At 34.5% G+C, this 25,314-nt stretch overlaps 1 protein-coding gene across 1 annotated transcript in view; it reads right to left on the bottom strand.

The window, feature by feature from the left end:
* The window catches only part of LOC118272755 (zinc finger homeobox protein 3), a 51,322-nt gene extending 39,217 nt beyond the window's left edge, over window positions 1-12,105 (bottom strand). The window contains exon 1 of the mRNA XM_035589408.2: window positions 11,827-12,105. The gene's annotated coding sequence lies outside the window, so the exon portion shown is untranslated. The remainder of the gene's footprint in view (window positions 1-11,826) is intronic.
* Between the last annotated feature and the right edge of the window lie 13,209 nt (window positions 12,106-25,314).

Raw genomic sequence — 25,314 nt, 5'->3', positions numbered from 1 at the left:
ATGGTCCAGCAGCTATTGATGTCAGTATTTACGCGAAAATGGCGATAAATCTGCATTGAATGTAAGCTCATGCAGTGTCAAAAACGTACACACACCACAAACGAGTTCTCAAACATTCAATTTGTAAGAGGAATTATTCGGCTTTAAATTAATAGCCGGCAAAGTGTGTGGGGGACAGAACTAATTAATCTCTTGATGGTATTTCACATTAATTAAACATCTGAAATTAGCTCTCATCCAAAATATAACTTAGGTCTCAAGTATAAGGATTATATTTGCTTGAGTTAAACCATAATCAGTACACGAACGATATCGTTGAAGGCTATCATAGTGTGAGGTCTATTTTATTATTACGAAACTTTATTTTTTATTTATATAAGAGCACGCTTATCCATGAGAAGATTCATGAAAATTAAATGTCTCATAACAATAGAAGAGTCGTGGACACCGAGATTATAAAGCGTAGTTTACACGATACGATCTGTGACTCGAGGCCTTCCGTGAGAAGGACGAAAATTATATTTTTTCAACACCACTTACGTTACGCCTAAATGTGACCGAAAACAACGTTTAAACTTAACGAGCATTAGTAAATACACGAGTAAATTGTCGCGGACGTTTAGTATGGACATGGCAACTGTTATTTTACCAACGATTAAACTATATGAGAATAACAATAATGATAGCTTTCAAATCTTCAGCAATAAATCATACAATCTATTTTTTAGTTTAATAGTTAATCAAATTTAAGCAACTTTTGCGGGCAAGTGTGATCGTTTTTTGCCGTTGCTTCGCGTAATTTTCGCAAGTTCAATGATTAGAGTTATTAATGTAGCATTAATCTGTTGGTCCATGATATGATCACAAAGTGGAATTCATTTTTTCCACGACAATTATTCATGAAAATTACACCATTTATTCAAAAACGTAGGGACACAACGTTGACTATGGTTAATCGTTATTTAGTGACAGTGTAGCCATGTCCATGTTTTTATGACCGTAATCAAAACGTGATTGTCGCGCATCCAAAAAAAATACTGACTTAATTGTGGCGGATGAGTGTTGATGATATAAACAGTAATTACTTACCTCCGTACCCAAAATGTTATTAAAATCCGCTTAACGTTGTGTTATGACCAACTAACAGATCCACTATTACCCAAGTAACATACTTTGAGGGACACGACAAATTTGAATAAACCTTTTTAAACGAACTAGACATCGATAAAAACATGATTATCGGTTGTACCTACTCTATAGGAAAGTAATTACAAGCAGTGTTCAATTTATGCCTCTACTTGTATGTATGTCTAATATATTTATCAATTAATAAATAATTTATGTACCACATATATGGACCTTATTTAATTGAAACTATAAAATTTTATGTGGATTAAGGACTTCCAACTATCAATGTTTTTCACTTAGGTACTTGGGTGTTGTAAAAAATTATCTACTTATGCTGTTTATTTGTAGAGCGTCTGAACCAGGCAGCCCTAATGTATAGCATACAGTATAGGTCTGTCTTCATGCATAATGATTTTGTGAGACATAACTGATCAATATTTTATATTTACGTATGGAGCCACACCTGTAAGTCCAAGGAGCGTTTAAGGCGGTACATTTTCTAAAATAATTATCATGAACATCTTTTGCGGCAGTCGACGCCCGGGGGTGCTATTGTTTTAAGGGAATTTTTTATTGCTTTTGGCAACCCAACAATGGGAGCGGCCGAGAGGGTAATTTCGTCCGACGCAGTTTAGCTCGTGGCGTTCCTGCGACAGTGTGCACACCGCCTTACTTTGTACCTTTTTTAGGCTTTTATAATCCATTCAATTTATAATGTTACTGCGTTTGACTTTATGCTCTGCAGTTACGATATAAGTAGGTAGTACCTCATTTAAATTTACACAAATCACTTTTTTTAATTACCTAAATCAAAATTGTAACACTAAAACGCTGTCGATATAAATTTAATTACACACCAGTTAATTGGAGACGAAATATAAAATTGTTTTCACGGCCACTCCTTTTATAGCTGAGGATGAGTGTGTATTAAACTTTACACCTTTCGACTCGATACGAAATAACGAGGCCTAATATTAACTTGTAATTAAATCATAAACTAAGATAAAGATCGTATGGTATAAAAACACCGCTGCGACGTACTAATCTCTTGATTTACAATTACTCGTAATTAGGTATTACTTAGTCTAATTGCGGGCAATTTTAATTATCAATAAAATTGGAATTTGTAAGTGGGTCGATTTATGGCGGCACTCGCATGACAAATTAATGCTGATTACATTTTATTAGTTTGGAAATTAAATGGTTGTAAACATATTTGGTGAACTCAAATCTTTATTAAGCCACACCTAGTGTGAGAGGCAATCTATCCTACGTGTAAATAACTCGTATATGTTATCTAAGACGTGGAAAAAACTAGAATTCAGGTTTTAATTCGATACAAAATCTATGATCAGAACCTGTGTGTCTACCTATTGAGGTATTTCTTGTAATTAGACTTTAACAATATGGAAAGTTAATGCCTTTCGAAATAAACCGTTGGTCAAGCCCTAACCTCATGATTATAGGTAGAAATGCTGCTTAAGTAGGCTCCACATCCTGTTCACATTCATATAAATCAAAAGTAAAGTCACAAATTACTGCTACATGTGCAAATGAATCATTCCACGAAGTGTCTGCGATAATTATCACTATTAATTACCGGTTAGTCACCGATTTCAACGGCTACGGATTCAATTCTACCTACTCCGGGTCCATACCAGTTTAAAATTACGCTGCATCATAGTTATTTTTGAACTCAAAACAATGAGGGTGACCATTCATAACGAGCCTTACAAATGTCCACTACAATCGCAGAAAACACAAAACTTAATTAAAGTGACACTTTGCATGCATAATGAAATGATTCACTCGCATATAACGACTTACGCACACACACACACAGATAGTTTCTTAACCATGGAGTCTGAATAACAAAAAGAAAGTTTTTTTTTTACATCGCTTTGTGTCTGTATTTTACTGCAATTTATTCGAGAATGTAGGCACATTCATTGTAATGTTTGTCTGTCCGGTAGTCTTAAGTTGTCACTAAATAAATAAGCCGTTAATTAACTATAGGTAAGGTGTTTAAGTTTATGTCATCTATAAAAATAACTATTTCATATTGCAGCTATTAGGTCCACGTCATGACTTTGTAAATACAAACTAAACATTGAATAAATTTCGCTTTATAAGGTGTGAATTCGGTTAGGATGAAGCTATTATTGTGTTTATAGTACACAACAAAAGTATTTAGGAACTTTAAAAAACTTGAGAAGAAAATAATGAGTAATATGTGACACTTAAAATAAACCAAATTATTTTTGCGTCGATAGAGGCGCTAGTGTAGCAAATGATCTTTATGACGATATACTACCTATTTTTGTTATTACCCATACTCAATAAATCACTAACAGTTAGAATGATTTGATTAATAGAAGTTAATTTTTAAATGTTAAAAGAGAATTCGTTGACAAAATAAAGTTTGGGACGAACGAACTTTCTTTGACAGTCAAAGCATAGCCAATGACCGTTTATCGATTGAGTGCCTATCGATTATTTAATAGCAAACATCAAAGATAACGTTTTGGGTAGTTATCGCTAATTATTGGAAGATAACAAGGTTTATTACTGAACTGGAGTGGCTCGACAATATAGTTAATCTACCTAGGTGTTCATAGATATCGGAGGGTTATTCATTCAATTTTTCAATTTTTACAAGACGAAGCATATGATATGGACATGTTTAATAACTTATTATGAGATTTTAACTGGAATGAATTAAATTATTTCAAGTTAATTACAGATTATAAAAAGACTAGTACACTGGAAAATATTAAGAAAGTAGTGGAAAATAGCATTCTGAAGTCATAACAAATTCAGTGCAGAAGCACTTAGAATACAACAAACAAAACATAGATCAAAAACCATTGTAATCTTGATTAATTTACTAAAACATAGATTACAAGATTCACCCTCGTTGTCAGTCGGAAATTACATTAAATGTTTATGTTCACTATCTATAGATAGCAGGGCAATATACAACGGATTATGAGTCCGTTATCTTAGACAATATCATTAGCTGTTTTAATTTCTGATATTAAAACATATAGAGGTGACTGCCTCTATAAAATTCGGACTTAATTTTAACAAAGTTAATATCTAGAATATGTCCAAATTATATTTGTTTGGAATTTATATTTTGCATAATATTTTATGCGGTTACATAAGAATGTTGTTGTTGAATTTTCCATAAACGAATAGTAAAAAAGTATTCACTTTAGCAACAAGTCTTTAAAAGAATTCCAAAAAGGTGATTTGTCAGAGGCATCAAAAAGCTGCGCAGGACGTCAACCAAAACGGCGCGCGCGCACTGCCTCGGGCTACTTGCAATAACTACGTTCAATTATCGCTTAAAGCGACACTATTCACATTCACTTATTAACACTCTCGAATAACTCAGTTTTCAAAGTGAAAACATAATTCGCAGAAATCATTTTCGTATTTTCGGTGCTAAAATATCATAATGTCTCAATTAAAAGCTTAAGTTGAGCATAACAATGAATGGCTACCAAAAAGCATGCAGTTTCAAAAAAACTGTCGTCGGTAACGTGAATCGAGTCGAGTTTCGTCGGCGCGAATAAGGACAATGGTTCGGGCAAGTTCGTCGTCTGGCCTTGAAGGAACCAGTCGGTCTCGTCCGAAACACCTCTGGGCAATTATTCAATAAAACAAAAGCATCAACCACGCCAAGTTTACGCCACAACGCCAGAAAATGTTCGCGCAAATTAATTTCAGTTTAATTAACAGTTCACCTGCATGCGTTGAAAGTTTCGACAATAATTATGGAGAAATGAGTGAAAAATTGGACACATTTATAGTTTGGCGACATTTTAACAGGGTCTGTGTGGTTTTCGGAATCATTGATGGAAGTATTTCTGATTCTCGCAATGAGTAAAAATTCAAGCAACTTTCTAAGGGAATGGAAGTGTATTGCACCAATTTGCGTAACGTAAAACGAGAAGCCAGTTTAGTTAACGTATCCGCATATTTAGTTAACCCACTACACACTGCGCTATACATACGAGTTATAGATAAGCCATAACGTAGGACATAAGAGCCGAAACCCGGTGGCGATTATTCACGCACGTGCGCCACAAAATGAGCCCTATTATCGCCCGGCTAAAGAAATCCACAGCACGAGCCGCTGAAAAATATACCAAGAAATTTGATATGACACATACTTACATCTTTTATTGAATGTATCGCCTCTCCCGAAGGCATTGTGCCCTAGTGGCGCGAGCCGAACGAAATATTTCAAATGCAAATCGTGCTAACGCTATGAATGTAATAGTTTGTCGTGCCTTGCGCACGCGCCGCGTACGCCGGAAACAAATTATCATACCCATATAAGCACGTTCGAAATCGACGAAAAACTTATTGATGTCACTCAACACTGATAAATTGCGCTAAACGAGAAAATGTTACCGGTATATGGACGTAATCTGTTGTACACACAAATATACACCGTTGACACTATATAATGGAGCCAAAAGTGCCGTAGGAATTTTTATACGACACATTTCTTATTCACGAGCCGCTCTTGTTACTCTAACGGTTTACAAACGTTTTTACCATTGTCCACATTGTTTTATTTTCTATTAATTCGTAAGTTGTAAAAATGATATTTTATTGCAAAAGGAAAAAATCGACACGAATAACAAGTTGTTATTGTAATAGTGCTCGCAATCGCTCGAACGCAGCGTTAAAAATTCGGAAATCGATTTGTTTGACGTCGCCATGTTTGTTGACATTCGATTTAAAAGCCGAACGCGACCGATGTGGAGCGGAAATTTATAGAACACCTTTTGGATTGAATTCAAAAAATAGAATAACGGACATGGGACGATTGTAAATAGGTAAACGGCTCGGGTCATCTGTGAATGGGAGACACGTGCAAAACTATAACGGTCACTTGTCGTTTTATTTTCGCGGGCCAAAGTAAGGTACACCTTATTATTAGAAGGTATAGTTCAAGTTCCAGATTTGGTTATTGGACTACCCAATAAATATACTTCTGATGCCCATGAACGACTTGTATCAAGCAATTGCTCAAAAATCTTTCAACTCCTCTCAGGTAATACAAAAACAACTCCGATAACTTCATGCCTTGATAGAATTATTCAATGTTTCATTTTATTTATTAGCCAGGAAATGATCAGATTTAGCGAATCCAAATGCAGATTATGAGTGATGTCACACCGTATTCAAAATGTAACCGTTATGGCTTTTGTAGTGTAAAGACCTCTGAACTGTCGGGTAATGTGTCTGTGTATTTGAGGAATGGCCTATCTGGAATCAGTTGAATGTTTAAGTGTATTGTGTGGGGTAAATCATGTATTTGGGTGAGAAGGCGTCGTCCTCACACAGGTCGCCGACATCAAGACAAATTATATTATTTTTGTAGACATAGACATGTATATTTAACATGGCTTGTATTCTAATTTCATGTATATAGTGCAGAAATAATGTATTGATTCATTTCAGGTGTTTCTCTTCAATTTTGTCATTATTTGGTTTGTTCATTTTGTTAACGCGGTCCAATTTTCTACACTGCTACCTAATCGAACTAGCTAACTTATTAAAAAAGTACAATAAATAAGTAACCAGTTAAATAGATAATGGTAAATAACAATCTAGAACTAGAAGTTGTTGTTTAAGCAAAGCTGGAAGTCAAATTGTTTCATTCAACCAAAATACCAATATTATAAAAAGTACCCAAAGTACCTAGTTATATACAACTAGAAAATAGAATAAACAACGGTAAATAATCTTAAAACTTCATATTGTGAACCCTTACAAGTAGTTATTAGACTATCTAGTGGTTCTTCACTAAAGGACACTTCATACGGATGTCGCGTGCTACAGATAAAAAAGCTTCCACTACCGCCCGATAGATGGCGGTAGTAGTTCAATGTTTTTTAAGTCACGAAGTTTTTGTTCCGTATTTTTATTTTTATTGTGTATGACTAATGGTGATGTATTTTCGTGATGCAAATGATACATTTTAGGATAGATTTATTCATTGTTTCTCCATCTGGTAAGAAATTGATCAAATTTGTGGCCCAATAATTCGAAGAATAAAGACTAATGGAATTTTCGTGTCCATATATAATACGCAACTAAGCATTTCATTTTTTATATAGACTAAAAATAACTATACAATGTAAACACAATACTTCTATAAATAGCATCGACTATATCTATTTATATCTCTTCCAAAAGGAGCTCTGTACAAAACAAACGTTACATTTCCACATTCCCAGGCGGACTAAAAGGAACTTTAGGCTATATGGTAATTAGAGTGTATGATGTCATTATAGCAACAAAGGCAGTTATTACTTAGTACTACCCGTCCTAATAAATCCCTCAGTTTCGCCTGCGACACCCACGGAATGTGACAGGGTGGGTATATTCATAGCCCGGTCGAGTACACCTATACACTGGCTTAAGTACATACTTAATTACTTGTACTTAAGTACCTATATACCATGTAAAGGTATGGTTCCATATTTATGCGTTTGTATTGTACGCAAAAATATTATTGGTTTATCTGATCTAAAAGGTGGTATCTTTTTTATTATTGTAATAGTATTTTTTTCGAAAACCAATTCAAAAGTAAGGAGGTATATTTGTTTTTTAATTCTCATCCATTTATGTTTTAATTTGTGGATAAAAGTAAACTGTTCTACAATATCACACTTGTTAGTTTTAGCAGGTAACTATGTATAATGAAGTAAGTACTTCCGAATAAGGAAAAGAGGGCCTAATAAAGCCTACGTAAAAATTTATAAACTGAAAAGGCATTTATTGTTTACTCATTTTAATAGAAAAAAAAACTATAATAGCTTAGAAAAAAAAAGACTTGATACTTATTCAACCCGGAACTACGCAAATGAGAATCTCATTACCTAGCACTATAGACTGAAATTCCCTTAAAGCCTCAGACAATTCCAGCCTGATTTTATAACGAGATAAACCTACAGCTTATTACCACAGTGTTTTGAACACATTAAAATTGCTAATACTCGTCCCGTCGACTGTTTGGTTTCAAATCACACTTCGAGATCTTGAATTAAACATCGAATGCCTACCTACGTGACATTATTTTTCGTGTAACAAAAATAATACATAAACAACAATTTTTTTCTTCATAACAAAATTAATTTACCGAATTTTCCGAATTGACCGAAATTGTTCTTGAAATTTCGGAAAACGGACAGACATGCATAGGTATAGGGACTTTAATAACAATGAATACATAAATAAATAAAAGTTTTTTTCATTGTTTCAGGTAGCGCGGTAGCAGAAATCACGTGTTTGTTAAAGATACATATGGTAATGTAAAAAATACAGCACGTAGACTATTTTAAGATGAAGTAGGTAGGTAGGTATTAGGAGCATTTTTTGTTCAATTCAGGTAATGTTATGCGTATTAAAGGTTTTGTCGACTCATGTTTTTATTTTACGTTAGTAAAAGATAAATGAAACTATTAGGTATTTATAAAACAATTATTAATATAAAGAAATTAACGAGGTGTAATCTTGTATAGTGAAAGGTAGGTAAGCCTAAAAAACATAAGAACATCGCGTTAACTTACTAGTCATGTTTCTCATTAGCCTTACTGTATAGGGTGTTGTTTTAAACCGTAATTTTTTTCGGCTTACGGGAATATTCAAACATACCTACATAAGTACCTACTGGAAAATAATTATATCTTACTGGATATAATTTTTAACCGAATTTTTGTATTTTTTTTTTGTACTTAAGTACGTACCTATTTGAGTCCATTTTTCATGGCAGTCACAAATTCTCCCAGTAAATAAACATATATAGGCAGTAGAGTTACATAATCACTTATGCATCCGATACACATATTAATGAGCTACATTGACGTTTTAATTAACTACAAGCCACTATAATAACGAGAATTGCGAAAACGTTTATTATCAATTAAGTATCTATAGACTCATTAAGTACTTAGAATGTACCTCACACAATAGCGTAGAAACCTTCGAGTTTCTTTTTCTACAAAAAACTAAATAAAGCAATTAACTAGTTTTTAGGAAAATTTCTAACATCTACTAATTAAGAGTAGCATTGATTAATTTGGTAAGTACCAACATCATTGTTTGTCCATAAAAAAATGTCACCAACAAAGAAAAGTACTAGGACAACAGAATTAAAAAGGAGTTCTCTATTCAAGTAAGTGTTATGCTTATAAGGTCCCATTACCATAACGTCTTTGGTGGCGCCATTGTCAGTATAATTCGCACCAACCTTACGCGCCTACGCACAAATCAATTATAATACCGGTAATAAATTAAACACTGTTTGCGATAGATATCGATCGCTTTGATAAATGGATCTATCCTGAATGTGTATCGGGAAATCTCGGCACAAGATGGCCGCCCGTTGCGCGGGAATGCGCCTGACGTATGAAAGGGTTCCTTATTTGAATTTTTGTATATCGAATATTGATTAACGGTTAATTGGAATAGATTCTGGTAAAGCTTATTAGAATGAGATTTTTTGAGATTGACAATGTAGTCATCAAATGTTTTGTAAAACGAATAAAAGTACCTATACATAGTTATACATACCTAACGACTTTTGTAGAACTGGTTGCAATATAATCTGGTTAAAAAACATGTAAAAAACGGTCGACCATAGTCATAACAGTAGATAGGTACCTAAGTTTAGTAACAATTAATTTTCTTATGAGCATTTATAACAAAATCTCATTTCGTACAAAACTCTTAGCTTATAAGAATTTAGTGAAGCAGTCTTATTAAAGATCTTAATTCTTTTACACGGTATTCACATAGCGATTATCAAATGTCACGGGTTGCGAATAACGGCAATTTCAATTTGGATTTCTTAAAGGAAAATTAACTTCTTGATTAAAAAGTGCTTTTTATTGATTTCAACTAATCGAAATTAAGGCCAAATCAGTGATACGCATTCTTAACAGTCATCTGTGATTCAAACACTGTTGACAGTTTCATTTTTTTTTTCTGTTACGACAAAAGGAAATGCTTGTCATCTGCTTTCTGGTAAGAAAAAAAAAAGAGAATGGTTCCGCCTGAATAGAAATTTTAAATCCTTTAAAACTGTGTCTAATGGAAGAAAACACATACTTTAATATATTTATCTTCAATATCTAAAGAAAACTCCAACATCTACCTATTTTTTTTGTAACGAATTCAAGAACATTTTTTCGTGACATCAATCAAGCTTTTGTCGATTCGGTCTTTGAAAAGGGGAGACAGGTTGCCATTCACGCATATTTAAAAACACTTACAATACTACATACATGATCATTTGGAAATAATAGCCAATAAAAAATTAGAACAAGAAGTTATTGATTAAATAAATTAGTTTCTTATTTATTAGTTTCCGTTCAAACCTTACTTAAGTCAAGTCCTAATGACAGGGATATACGGAACAGTGAAGTGCCTATTGTCAACCATAAGAGGTCATGGACATAATCATCACATCATTTGAAATAGAACAAACAATTTTAAAGCATTTCCAGCATTACTTCCTTGTAAAGTATAAAAAATCGTCTCGGAATAAGTATCGATTTGAAATCGAGACAAATATTTATAAGGTAAATTTGTTTAAAATCGATAAAAAACGAAAAACAAACGTGATACAAACTTTCAGTTGTCGTGTTAAATTAAACACTTAGGTATCGTTTTTGCCACACAGTTTTTCTAAAGCAGCACTCCGTGTATTCTAAATCGGTGTGAAAGTGCAATAAAACCATAAAATACTAACTGTATAGAATTCACTGTTTTTCTGTTCTTAAAAGAATTCCATGTCAACGAAATTAATTATGCCACTTTTTATATCTTGTTTAAAAAACTTGGTTTTTAACAAAATTCGCGCGCGACGGAACATTGAATTTAGCGGTTTTGCTATTTTAGCAAATGATTTTTATGAGATATAGAACTTATGTTGACTTAGCAGACAGTCAGGGTTTTATCTATAAGAATTTAATCGAACATTTAAAATTGTTTTAAAAAGTTTACAGGACTTTAATTTTGAAAAACACCCTGTATTTCACAGATTTACCTACGCACTTTATGAATGGAAGTTGGGTAAAAGTTACAAAAAAAATAACAGGAAAATGCACTCACACAAAAAAATCAATTGAGGATATCATTTATCCGAAGAACAGGTGATTTCGACCTGTTTTGAATATTTCATTGACTTGGCAATTTTACGCAGCCCGCGGAGTTCGAGCTGCGGATTTTTTATTCACTTTTAATTCGACAAAATCACTTTAAGTGCTATAAAATGTAGGAATATAACCCATACAAACAAGTCCGATGCATGGAAATAACTTCAATTTATTGTTTGTTTACATGAAATGTTGCAAAGTGACCTTCCATGGTGCAGACAGGTGATTTTCTTCCAACTAAGGCAGAAAATACAATCTTTGCAATAAACGAGAAAAAATAACTAATGTCTTAGTTAGAAAAAGTTGTAAATTTACCAGCAGACCCGAGAAAAATAACTTCGTAACTACTCAACGAACTTTTCGTTCAAGTATGTGTCGGCCAAAAACAATGTCAATATTTTTTGGAAGTTTCGGCCTCTCTCCAAGTACACTAAAAAGATAGTTGCGTATTAGGTAAATGATCCTTCTCCCAATTGGATTCCAATAAGAAAACTTAAAAGTAAATATTAACCTGTGAGCATCGCCCGCAGAACGCAGCTAAACTGTTAATTGCGGCATAGCACGCAGTCACTTTTAATCACTTGTCCAGTATCCAGAACTTAGAACTTAACACTCGAGTGTGGTCAGTCAAAACACAAGTAACTTCGTGATTACACCAAAACACCCACTGAACTGTTAATGAGGAACTAAAGTTGTGTTGTTGGTGTGAGTTTGTCGTTCGGGTGCGGTCGGTCGCAGCACGCGCGACGCAGCACAGTCAACGGTCGCCGGCACACTGCGCGGCCGGCGCGGCGGCCCCCCGCCCGAGCCGCGCGCCCCGCGCCCCGCAGGGGGCGTGGCGAGGGCCGGAGCGAGTCGAGGCGATGCGAGCGCTTAATTACGCTCGCCGGCCGAAGCGGGACGGCGATAGCGAGTGGGCGCGAGCTATTAGCGCGCGGAGAGCGGGACGACGCGCGTCTTAAGTATTTTGTATAAGTAATGAGGGGCGCGGGCGCGGGGCGCTGCATCTCCCGCCAATCTTTAATGTTGATTACGGCCGCCGCCGCCTCTGAGCGGGCCTCATTAACGCGAGGCCCCGCCCGCATTTAATTACACGCGTTTAATTGTCGCTGCTCCTGCGCTATTGTTTTTGCGCGGATTCCAGCGGTCGGATTTGGAACACGTTTGTTCTGTTCGCGGCCGACATGATTGTCTCGTCAATGTAATTGGTGAAAAACTTAATAAAATGGATGCTGGGAACATGGCGTGTTATGATATGCTTGTTAATTAATTTATGATGACGGTTGCTTGTCTGTAGTCTGAGAGAATCATATCTAGATACCTACAATATTATTGTCTGTTTGATGGGTAACAAAAACAAATTAAATATTTTTGCAGAATATTCATTGCTTGTTTACAACTTACGTACCTAGGTGGATACTTATATAGATTCCTAAGCATAAGAATAAAATAAATTAAATAGAGATAGTATTTAAGTAGGTAAATAAATTGCCGTGTTAGTTGAGTTGTCATAAATGAGAGACTGTTGATTTGAGTTCTCAGGTTTGTCGATCCTGGAGAAAATAAAATTCTTCGGTTAAGGTTGCTACTTCCTAGGTAGGTACTTATCAATGGACCACTTACCTACCTAACGATAACATCAATAAAAACGACAAACAACAACAACTACACCTCAAAAAAATTGGATTGTATTTTTACGATATTTTTATTTTGTTACCTAGACCTTTTCATAAAATAATTAAACGCAAAAACAATAATTTCGGACTTACAATTTTAAGTAAGTAAGTTATTTATTTTCTATAATGACCATGATTGTCCCTTGCAGGGTAAAGGCCTCCCTCCTTCCATTCCTCTCTATGTAACCTACTTGAACGAAGAAAGCTATATCTTGGGTTGTTATCTTCTTTGAACCATGGGCTTCATTGAACCACCATGCAGGTTGCCATTATTGGATTTTATAAAAATATCTACTTACAAAAATAGATAATAACTAAATAATTAAATAATATCTACCTATATTTATCTACCTATTAGATAAAAATGGAAAAGGCGAATGGGCCGCCTCGACCGGAGTGATACCACGGGCTCATTGAAAATCGACGTGAAACAACATTTGCGTTGTGTTTCGTAGTGTGAGTGAGTGGCCTAATTACCCCCTTTACCAATATCCCCAATCCTCAAATCCTCAACAATCCTCAAATTCCTAACTTACCCGAAAGGTCGGCAACGCACTTGTAACGCATCTGGTGTTTCAGGTGTCTATGGGCGGTGACGATTGCTTACCATCAGGTGATTCATCAGTTCGTTTACCGACCTATCATATAAAAAGAATCTCCTAACCCGAGTCGTCACCTTTTTACTTTACTATTGTAAATGGGCATACCTACTTACATAAGTAAATCAGTAAATCAATTCCTATGTTTGAAATAACTGTCACTTTAACTAAAAAATCACGGTTTGCTCACGTACATAAATGGTGTAAAAAGCTCTACTAGTTTCTTTAACTCTAGGTAACTGTCACTTTAACCCAAGATCGACTGTTGAGCATGAGAATTGTGACTAGATCCACTAGTCAATAGTGTACCTATTTATTTGTTTTGGGTAAGGCTTTTGATTATTACAATTTTGAATAGGGTTAGAAACAGATAAGAAAGTCACTAAGATACTCGTATAATATAAGTTCTTCGGTAATTCTCCAGTTTGACGTTTCATGTTTTTTTTTGACACCATTATTTTATTTTTTCTTAATTTTGTATTTTTTTATTTTTGCTGGAGCCCCGGCTCGAAAAGCAGTAGTAGAAATGGGGTGGTTTCTAGTCGAGTAAAACACTTACTCTAGCCTCGCCTTCAAGACGGGAGAACACATTGGAAGATTTTCTCCACTCCTATTATTTGCGGATTTAAACTAAAACACTATAAGTAATTAGGTAGTTTGTTTTTAATACTTTAAATGCAGTTGCCTATGAAAAAAATGATTTACGTAGGTAGTGAACAATAAAATATTATATTAATATATGGGTGGCTAGGTACAGGAAAAAAATAAATTCAACAATAAAATAAAATTAAGGTAATTAAGTAACACATGTTTGACAATTATTAATTAAACTAACTGGTAGATACTAGTGGTAATTTAGCTATAGGACCGAACAAAAGAAATATAGACGACATAAAAACGAGCCAGTCCAACAAGTACCTAACAAATAATAATTCTAAAATATAACCATCGATGAATAATAATAAATAACAGATGTGCCATTACGTTATTATTAATGGCTAACTCGTTATGTATGGCAATGACATTATGGCTACTGTTTGGTGGCACAATAGTTGTGATGGTACTTGTAGGTGGTTGTTTAGTAAATAATTTGTTTAAACAAAAGATGTGTATGTTGAGCAATTTGTAGGAATGGTTTAAATAATCACACTTTTTTTTTGAGGGGCGTAAATCATCCAATGCCTTCTCCCCTTGGGCTAGGCGAGAGTGAGTGTCAGACTCTTACTCACTAAAAACCATCCCGTTTAACTCTTTAAACTCGTAAAACTCCTGCTTTTCTCGTCGGATCCCTGGTCACACAAAGTTTGTTTATTCGGATTTTTGTCTATCAATTACCTACTGAAAGAATTTTAACGAAAAAACGCTACGAAAAAAATATACTCGGCCTTAAACAGCAGAGCTTGTTTTTGTCTCAATGATCTAACATTAGTCTAGTACTGTATCCTGACATTCTATTGACTGAGTAATTGAGTATCCAAAGAACTCTGTCAATTGGATCACAATATGAAACCTCAATTATTCGTTCATTGATATCAATTACAGGATGTAAGAATTATCCAAAGATTTATTGCAGAACAAACGATGAGGCAGATTATAGCTAATTTGGATTGAAAAAACACATCCTTGTCAACGGAGTTGGTTCAGGGAAAAATATTTTGTTGACTCGAATGAGTAATGTTAGTAATGCTTTTTATTCTAAAAGCGTAATACATATGTGTTTCTATCTCACGGTTACCGGAGTTCGGGCTCAAAGCAAGAGTAGGAACAAGGTGGTTTTTAGTCAGTAAGAGTCTGATACTCTCTTTCCTTACCCAAGGCGGGACAAGTCATTAGATGATTTTCGCCCCTTAAAAAAATTCATATGTGTTTAAAAATAATGACATTCTGGTTGAACAATTTATTTTAAAGTTTAGTTTTGAAGTATAAATTTACTTTTACCTAGTGACTACTGAGAATTTCGAAAAAACTGATGATATGTCGTAAATTGTCAATCCAATCCACGTATCTAGGTAAGGCCAAGCGACCGCATACGCTTACGTCTATCAACAGAAAAATCTACTTAAGTAGGTAGTACCTAATTAATGTGATGGCACAGACGAATCGTTCTTTAAAACTTATTAGGTACAAGCACAACTGTCATAAAAAAAGAAAAAAAAAGAACTGAATGGTGTTGCCAATTATATTTCTACAATCACATTAGGGACAAGGGACGGAAGTGGGCTATTTGACGCTACGGCTATGGGCAACCTTATATTATCAAAGGCACTCATTTTTAATTTTATACTTTTTTATATATTTTTACACTTTATTGAGAATATTATCGTCAAATAAATGTGATGATTTTTCTAGATTCGTTCAGGTGTCAAAATAAAGTATAGGTAAGTATCAAGTAAAGTTATTCAGGCGGTTAGGTCCTTAAACTTTAAAATTCGGTAATTCCTACCCTTTTTATGGAACAGGGGGCAAACAAACGAACAGGTCACCTGATGCTAAGCGATCACTACCGCTCATAGACACCCGCAGCACCTGAGAAGTCACAGGTGCATTGCCGGCCTTTTGAAAAGGAATACGCATTTTTCTTGAAGGTTTGAAGGTTTTGTTTTTTAAGAGTTGAGTTGAGACTGTAAGAGTTTCTTATCGTCTATGGAAAAATGTTAAGATAATGATAATTTTGTAGAAACCACAGTGACAATAAAGTAAAATTAATTACATTTTAAAAGAAACGAACGTAAAATATTTATCTTTCACAAGCCCAATAGTTTTAATAAAGCTTTTCAACAACTTAAAATAAGGGCACATACGAAAAACATTCCTATAACTGTAAGCATACGTCCTAATCTTGACTAATCAGATAGTGTAGTTACGGCCCTTATGCTCCATAAACCGTTTACGCGGGAAACAACCCCAAAAGTAGAACTAATGTGAACCCCGCCAACAGATGGCGGTAACTAACACTAACGCGTGATGAGTATAGAATTTGGATTGCAAGAGAATTTTAGGAACTAGATGGATTGAACTAATTAAGATCGAAATGTCATATTATATGGATATTTTGGTGGAGCGAAATCATTTTGCGTTAATATAAAGTTCTTATTGAGAGAACATTTAATTGAATTGGTAAGTATAAAAGCATTTGGAACATTGAAAAACAGCGTCCAAATGAAGCTAAGCAGACAAATAGTACTTAGTATTGTAAAAAAGAGATATTTGATAGAAAAAAAAAAAACGAGATACTATTCCAACAATAGGACACAACAGGTACGATGGAATCGTTACCTACAACATACATGGATATCATGGAAACAGCCGCCGTAGGTCTGAAATGCAATTCATATTATAAAAATTGCATTATACAACAAAGTACTGAAACTATTCCAACTAGAATAATGTTACAGATAGTATGTAGAACATAACACATTATACAGTTACGAAATCACCCTACACGTGTTTGGAAAATCGCATCAACAAGAATTCATGAATCAGTAGGTAGCTTAGACAGACATGACCAGTGTATTGTTTTAAATATTTTACTATCTAAGACATAGAAGTAAATCGAAGCAATCTATTCAATGTTTTAAACTAAGGAATTTTCCGTTCATGAATGGAAAATTTTATACAAGAACGTCAGGGAAAATTTAAGTTATGACTATTTTTAGTGATCATCTTTATTCTAATGTGCCACCGATACCCATAATGGACAGCTTGTTATACAGAAGTCACGTGCTTTCTTGTAGATCAACTTGTAAAGTACCAAAGGATATCGCTGATGTACCTAACAGTAAAATAGCTGAGTAGGTATTGCTGACACCGAAGCAATGGAAGATTTAAAAAGTCAGAATGAACCGGTCGTCTTAATAAGTTACATCTAAATATCGGTAAACATCAACATAGTCTTCATATCGATTGCATTTAGTCTTTAATGAAATGGCAAAATAGAAAAAAATACTTTTAAGTTAAAGTTACCCCTTTAAAAGTTTTGCTAAAAACTGTAACAATTTTAAAACCATTTCCCCAATTTTTGTCTACCTCTGATTCAGAGCTTGGAAGTTGCACTTGTCAAATTATCAATTGACTAGTGATACAGTCAGACCATAAGCAGATAGTGTCAGGTTACTCATAATTTATCATACACTAATCATGGATACAAAATCATCATCAACATGATTCACGCAATCCTTTACTTGCCTGCTTACCCTACTTAAAAAAAATGTGGTTACATCCATCGTCTATCTTAGTAAATTTCTCATTCCATTCAAATACACAAGATACAATATCTAATTCTACTATTTCTATATCTGTACCTACTAATATATCTACATCTTTATGTATGTCAATATTATCTCACCGGACTTGTTTGTCACTGACGGAAATGCCAAATTATGATCTGTAGGTATCCGAACGAGAGATTTTAATCCGTTTATATTATTTTATGAGGGCCTTTTTATTATGTCGTCACAATATTTGATTTTCAAACTTTTATTAACCTCCAGTTTATATCGTACCTTGTGGTTTCTTCGTGTATTTAAAAATAACAGATAGGCTATTTTTGGATTAGGTACACAAATATTATTTAACCTGTCTATATACTAAGTTACCTGTTCAACTGTAAGTGGCTGTCTATATTCATTCTTTCCTACGGCATCATCACTACACACACTCCCTGTCATTAAAACCGTTGCTCATCCATCCATCTTCTGTAGTCATCTTCTTATTCGATTCATCCGATATCCGACTCAATTCAGAAATGCCAATATTTTCCATACCTTTTAACAGTCATTAATGGCTTCTTTACAATAAAAAGAAATAGTCGTGTCTTGTAAAAGTATGTTCAATTTAATTATGTATATAACTTAGTTACCAATACCACAGCTTGCCCGCCAACATGAGGTTCGCAGAAAAACAAGATGGTTCCCATCTGCTCATAATCATATAACAAAAAGTATTTATTCTTGTTGATACATATCGGTAAATAGACATTCAGTTAACCAAGTTTTTATTTGGTTTATTTATATAATTCACAGGACGAGTTATATTTATTTCAATTGCAAAAATCATCTTTAAGTCCACGCAAATAAAGCGTTAAATGGAAAATTGTATAGTAATGAGACAGTGGGTTTTTAATTAAAGGTAAGTACCTATATCTCTATCTACAGTTTAAATATTATAGAACCACACCTGTTTTATCTCGAGTGGTTTCTCATAGCCATTTTTATTAAGTGTGTCTGGTGTAGTGGAGTTGGTTCCATTCAATAAAGGTCAAGCTTGGTGCATCTTAAGCAAACAATTATACTAAATTGTACATAATATCCAATGCCAGTTTTCACACTGGGTTATTTCAAGATTACCTACTTTAAGCCTTTAGTGGTCTTGAATCGCAGATATTTTTAAGCAAAAACGAAATGTATGTTAAGTAACAAAAGGTAACATTTTGTATAAATGCCTTTAAATGAGTAAGTAACATTGTAACCCACATTATCAAGGAAAACAGCGTAACCAGGCACATTTTTCATCAAAGTACTTTTTAACTATGTTGCAATAAACACAAGATATCAAATATTTATGTGAAAAAAACAATAAAAAAGCGTATATGTCCAGTTGTGACATGTCGGTAGCTATAAATAAATTCCCCCACGTTGTGGCCGCCACCCACGGCGTATGCGCATGCAAAAAAATTGTCCACCGCTACCTGCCACTATTTGCACATCAAGCTACCTTCAATCTGTCAAATTCCTTTAATAGACTTTCAGCATAATCGTTTTGTTATAAAGTTCAAAATACGTTGTAGAGACTTGGTAGTTTAGGGTAATTTGATGAGCTGTCGTCCACACTGTGGTAGGTTTGAGCTATTTTAAATTAGGATGTTATTGTGGTGTCCAAGTGGATGAGGGCAGTATTGAGAATGGTGTGCGGAATTCGCAATTTGTTTTGTGGTGAAGTTGTCATCTCGAGAGCTGGTGGCTAAATGCAAACTTAACTTAACCTTTTATTCCAAGAACAGAGACCACAAATTAAATGTAGGACCTACTAAAGGAGCCTCCGCGTAGTGCCAAGGGTGAGCTTATTGCCTAAGAATTAGACCGGACTACAATTGACTGTCATGAATCCTGAAGTACAAGGCTATAAAAAACCTTAAAAAATGCTTCACTTTACGAAGCTTTTTTTAATAATTAAAATGCTAGAAAGGATAAGTTTTAGGAGTAGCAAGAGACTAGTTTGTATTACGATTCGAAATATATATTTTGTAAAATATCTGGATCTACTCTATTCTTCCGTATTCAACGCGTACAAAACCACGAGCGCCAGAAGGTTTTTTCAACAAAGGGTGTTATTTTTCCATTGGATTTTGGACCCAAATTTCTCATTGCGATAGAATTAACTTCATTTTGAAAACAAATGAATCACAATGATTTGAGTTTCCGAACCAACACGATCTTGAATCATAAGATCTTGTAAACAAAATTATCTCTTTCTGGTTTCATTTTATCTTGAACTATATTTTATTTCGATAAAGTTAGTAAGTACTTAGGTATATCTGAAGTGACGATGTTGCGTCATGCATTTGTATGTTGATCTGTTATCTTGCCTTTAGGTTGAAAATTATTATTAATTTTGTTTCAGAAAATATTGAAGGTTCCAAGAAGGATAGAAGATTGTTTAAAGACAACAATCATATGAAATGGAAATGGATCAGAGTTTGTGATGGAATAGTCGACGTCTGATAGGGATGATGGGTAATGGAAAGAGAAGTGCCGATTTAAAGTGCCTTAGCATAAGCGCAGGAAGAACGTTTGGAAAATCTAAAACTAAACATAAGCGTGTACCTATTAAGTGCTTAAGATAAGTAAGTATTTGTTAAGCAAATAAGAATAAAATCTTAGTTTTGCTACATAAAGGGGTCTGGTCAACTCACGTCTTTTGAGCCAACTCAAGCATTGGATTTGACCATTTCGCATTTCCTATAATAAATTTAACTAATTTAATACAAATAAAACTTGCTATAACCGTTTAAAATATTATTATTTTGCAGAATATGTGTGTGATTTTATATTCAGTAACAGGTGTGATTTCAACCTTGAATTTTAATCTTTATTTGAGTTCTGTGACTTTAATATCGCTGTTTACATAACGATTATAGAATGGCCATTCAAAAAACTGATTATGGCTGCAAAACGTACCTACCATTTTATGAAACGCCTTTTGGCGCCAACTGGGTTCCACGTTTAAGATTAAGTAGACACAAGTAAATAGATTTTTTTTTTATAAATGGTTGGCTGGAATTTTAAGTAGGATATATACTTTGAGTAATTTTCGTTTTTGATTTTTTCTCATGTTTGTAAGTTTTCAGGCAGACATGAGAAGCAAGCAGAACTTGATTCTGCCATGTTTAAGGCGAAATTCTATGGAAGAATTTTAAGCATACAATCATGGTATAATGCATTATACTAGTTCAGTGATTAGAGTTCACACATGGTCAGTTTTAGTCGAGAGACTCCTCCTTCATATGAGATAAACTGAGATATTTCGTAATTTTATCAAAATTAATTGATACCAAACTAGGAGTAAAGTAACCCAACCTCTTTTTATCGAACCAATAATATTGGGAATGTACGAAAAAAAGGCTATGTGTACAATCGTAGCGTGACCTCTGAGCGATTCAGTCACAAAGCGGTGCGGGCGTTGACCCGCGCGGCCAACCCCTGACCTTGGTATCGTGAACTGTGCCCACTGACGTAACGTTACTGTTTCCTACATATGATGCTACGCACTTGTTTACTTCTGTTCACGTGGACACTTTACCTATAAGTGGACTTGTCACTTCGAAAGGGTCAATACCGTACTAATTTATTTTATCGGATCGTTAATGAGGCTGTCTTTGAACCGTTCTCTGGTTATAAGTACTACCCCTGACCTTGGTATCGTGAACTTAGCCTACTGCCTTAGCCTAGTGCTGCACTTTACCTATGTGTATAAGTATTGTATAAGTGCTAATTTACTTTATCGGAACGTTAATAAGACAGTGTTTGAGCCATTAACAACCTTCTCAATCCCCGATTCCCAAAAAACCCTTAAATTTCTAACCTCCAAAAAGTCGGCGACGAACTTGTAACGCCTCTGGTGTTTCGGGTGTCCATGGGCGGCGACGATTGCTTGCCATCAGGTGATCCGTCTGCTCGTTTGCCGACTTATACCATAAAAAAACCTAGCGTAAAAGTGCCACAAAGAAACAAGTACCACGTAGGTACCTTCTAAGATACGCTTCTAAAGCCATTCTCTTGTTATAAGAACAATTACGGGCCATGGTAGCGTAAACTATGCCCACTGGCTTAGCGTTACTATTTCATATTTAAGATGCTACGCACTTGTTTATTTTCTGTTTAGGACACATTACCTATAAGTGGACAGTTCACATATTGGGAGGTCCATACTAAATAGACCAGTGCCCATTTCTACTCTCTTTGAGTTTTAGATCACAAATTAGACTGTTTATAAAAGGGCGAAGTGAAGGGTTACAGTTTACCTAATTGCTTATCAAGATTTGTGCTTAGACTATCTAGCGCTTAGGAAGTTCGACACCCAGTCAAACATTGTGAAGGAATTTTATAACTTCCAATTGCATAATCTGAGTTTACAGCATAAATTTGTCAAGATTATTTCTTAAAAATAACATGACTTTAACTTGAGTTTTAGCGCAACATTTACATAGGTAAATAAGATTGGTGAGTAAAATTGGAGGATTAGGTACCCACTACTGAAATAATCTAGGTTCATTACAAAGTAGCGAATTTGCTCCAGAAAGACAATGGAATTTAAGCACTAAATAAGATATTAATGCTTTGATTATTAAAATTTAAACACGTTTGTTTACGTGACAAAAAAATGTTACAAACAAAGCGACTAACATTCCATTCGTTACTCTCTAACAAGAGTGAGTCATGTAACAACATTTATTTCTGTAATAAAATATACTAAATCCACCAGTAAAATCGGTGTGAAGAAGCATTTTATTGAGCACAACCGTGTATAATGGTCATCAGTAACTTACAAATGGTACACACACCGCCCCCTATACGTCCCATCGCGAACTTGAACGTCCGAAAACAACCCTACCATTTCCCACTTAAGGAAAAGCTAAGAAAATTCCCCTAACACATGTGTGAAGCGCTAGCATCGTACGTGTTATTGAAACTCCAACCTCCTTGCGAAGTAACCACGCCACACTAACGCCATCTCTTAGCCGATAGACGAAACACTTTTACAGGGCATTTTTATGAGACAAATGCCACTAAAATAACGCTGAATTGTTTTACGGTTAGTATTTTGATTGTTAAATTCCTACAGGTTGGTTGTTGTGAGTTTACCTCTTAATTTTGTGGGTTTTTCGTTGCGATGAATAACAAACTCGGTTACCTGTAACAAAAGGGGATTTTATTAGACATTTTACGCACTCGAATTATTGCATTCAGGGAATCGTGGATAGAAGAACATAGTATAACACGTTTTATGTTATTTTATCTTTGTATTTTAGTAGTTAGAACACCTGTTGAAAAGTTAAATGTACGAAAGGCTTTTTACTACAATAATAAAGACTAACTAGTTGTAACAGAACATTCCCAATTTCTACGAATTACGAACCCATTATAATTGAGAAATGTTTCCAATACTTTCATATTTTCTTAACTATTATTATATACATTTTCCTGAACATACCTATACAAATGTACCTATATTATTATATCACGATAAATAACATTGCTCATTAAAATGTTCTAAATACATAATCTAGTAGTTTTCATAGTTATGTAAATTTTTCGTAGAAGGGAAGATTAGGGATAGTCGCTTATAGGTACGTTTTATATTCCATGATCCACGAGCCATCAACAACTATTGTGCTGATACCAAAACGGCACGAGCGTGAAGAAAATTTACATATTTATAAGAGCAATAGAATTTGTATGGGAGACTGAGTTTGTGACTATGATAATTTGTTAAGACGCGTGTCTTAGGGACGTGATACTGGTTGCTTTGTGGCACTTTTATGCTAGGTTTTTTCAAGTATAAGCCGGTAAATAAGCAGACGGATCACCTGATGGTAAGGCGTTACAAGTGCGTTGCCGGCCTGTTGGGGCATAGGTATTTAAAGGTTGTTGGGGAATCGGGGATTGGGAAGGAGGTAATTGGGCCTCCGGTAACCTCACTCTAACAACGAAACACAATGCAAGCGTTGTTTCATGTGCTAATGATATTTAATAGATGTTATATGTCTATAAAGCAGGTATAGATTCATTATGAAGTAAATGGGAGTTTGATACCAAGATATCTACGCAGTTAGGTAAGTACTTGATTGGTAGATGGTGAGTTAAACATGTTTGATAAAATTTTACTGAAGCCTACTAACATTAATGTTGAATCGTTAGTAGCCAATAATTCCACATCACATTACAATTTAACCCTTTAACGCCAAAGATAAAATTGAGATAATATATTACAAAGAAAAACTTTAAACCCCAACGCTATTCGCTGGGCGATATTCGATATTCGATATCGTTTGACATTTACGCGAAAATCGATATCGCCCCTTATTGGTACCAAAATGATTGAACATCCTATCGCGACATTTTTCTAATGGTGCCTCGTGTTTGAGACCCTTTTTCTTTATAATGGAGTTTACACACACGACGACGGAGACATTTTATGAGTGTGCATAATTTTTTAGTGGGTGCCAAAATGAATTTTAGTTTTTTTTTTTTAGGTGTAGGGTATGGTTTGTGGGGGATATTTGCTTAGATATTTTTAGAAGAATCTGTGGTTTGAAGTTCGATTGTTGAAAATTTTGCAGGATTTTATAATATTTTATTATGAAATTATAAATTTTTCTTTGCTAAATACGTAGAACAAAGTCATTATCGTTTTGTAATATGGTGTATATCTATCTAGAAATTATAACTAGCACATCAATTACAACAATATGTGTTACATTCTTTTGACATTTCAGTCATATCACTAGCGACTGAAGTAACTTCAGACAACAATACGACTAAACAATATTAAAATAAACACGAAAGAATTAAAAAAAAAATGACAAGCCAATAACATAAAAAAATACCAAAAAACCATCCAAACCACCACAAAATCAAAAAAATTCAACACCAACACCAACACCACACATCGCCAATCCGGTCATATTTCAATCCCACCAACACCTTTACCCGGAAGCGGCGATCAAGTGTACACGGCCAACAAGACCCCTTTTCTTTTACATGTCGCAAGCTAACGACAATACGAAATCAATACTAACACACCATCGATGCGAAAATCGTGAATAGCGAGTGACTCACACTTGTATACGCGTATGTGTGGGTAATAATATGCACGCTCGTGTGGAGCAAGACGAATAAGGTGAGCATGAGTTGTGTGATTTCAGGATGTTTTGGGAGAATGAAAGTGAGTGTTGGGATATTGTTTTTTTGAGGTTATGTTGGCTAGAGTAGATCATGTTTAGAGGTTTTTTTGAGTAGTATAGAAAGTTATTCTTAGTTACAATTTTACTAAATAAATTTTATTGTTTCCAATTAAATTGTGGCAATCAAATCTATTTCCAGTTGAATCTTTTGTAATTAACAAGCGATTTCACTCAATGCGACAACAAAAGTTGTAATATAAATATCTCCTTATATTAAATTTACTATTTAAAATGTAACTAACGTGACCAATCATTTTTATTTT

This window comes from Spodoptera frugiperda, chromosome 4 (genome assembly GCF_023101765.2).
Source record: "Spodoptera frugiperda isolate SF20-4 chromosome 4, AGI-APGP_CSIRO_Sfru_2.0, whole genome shotgun sequence".
In the NCBI taxonomy this organism is placed as follows: domain Eukaryota; kingdom Metazoa; phylum Arthropoda; class Insecta; order Lepidoptera; family Noctuidae; genus Spodoptera; species Spodoptera frugiperda.
Note: the sequence above shows the minus strand (reverse complement) of the source record. Positions and strands in the feature narration are given on the sequence as shown.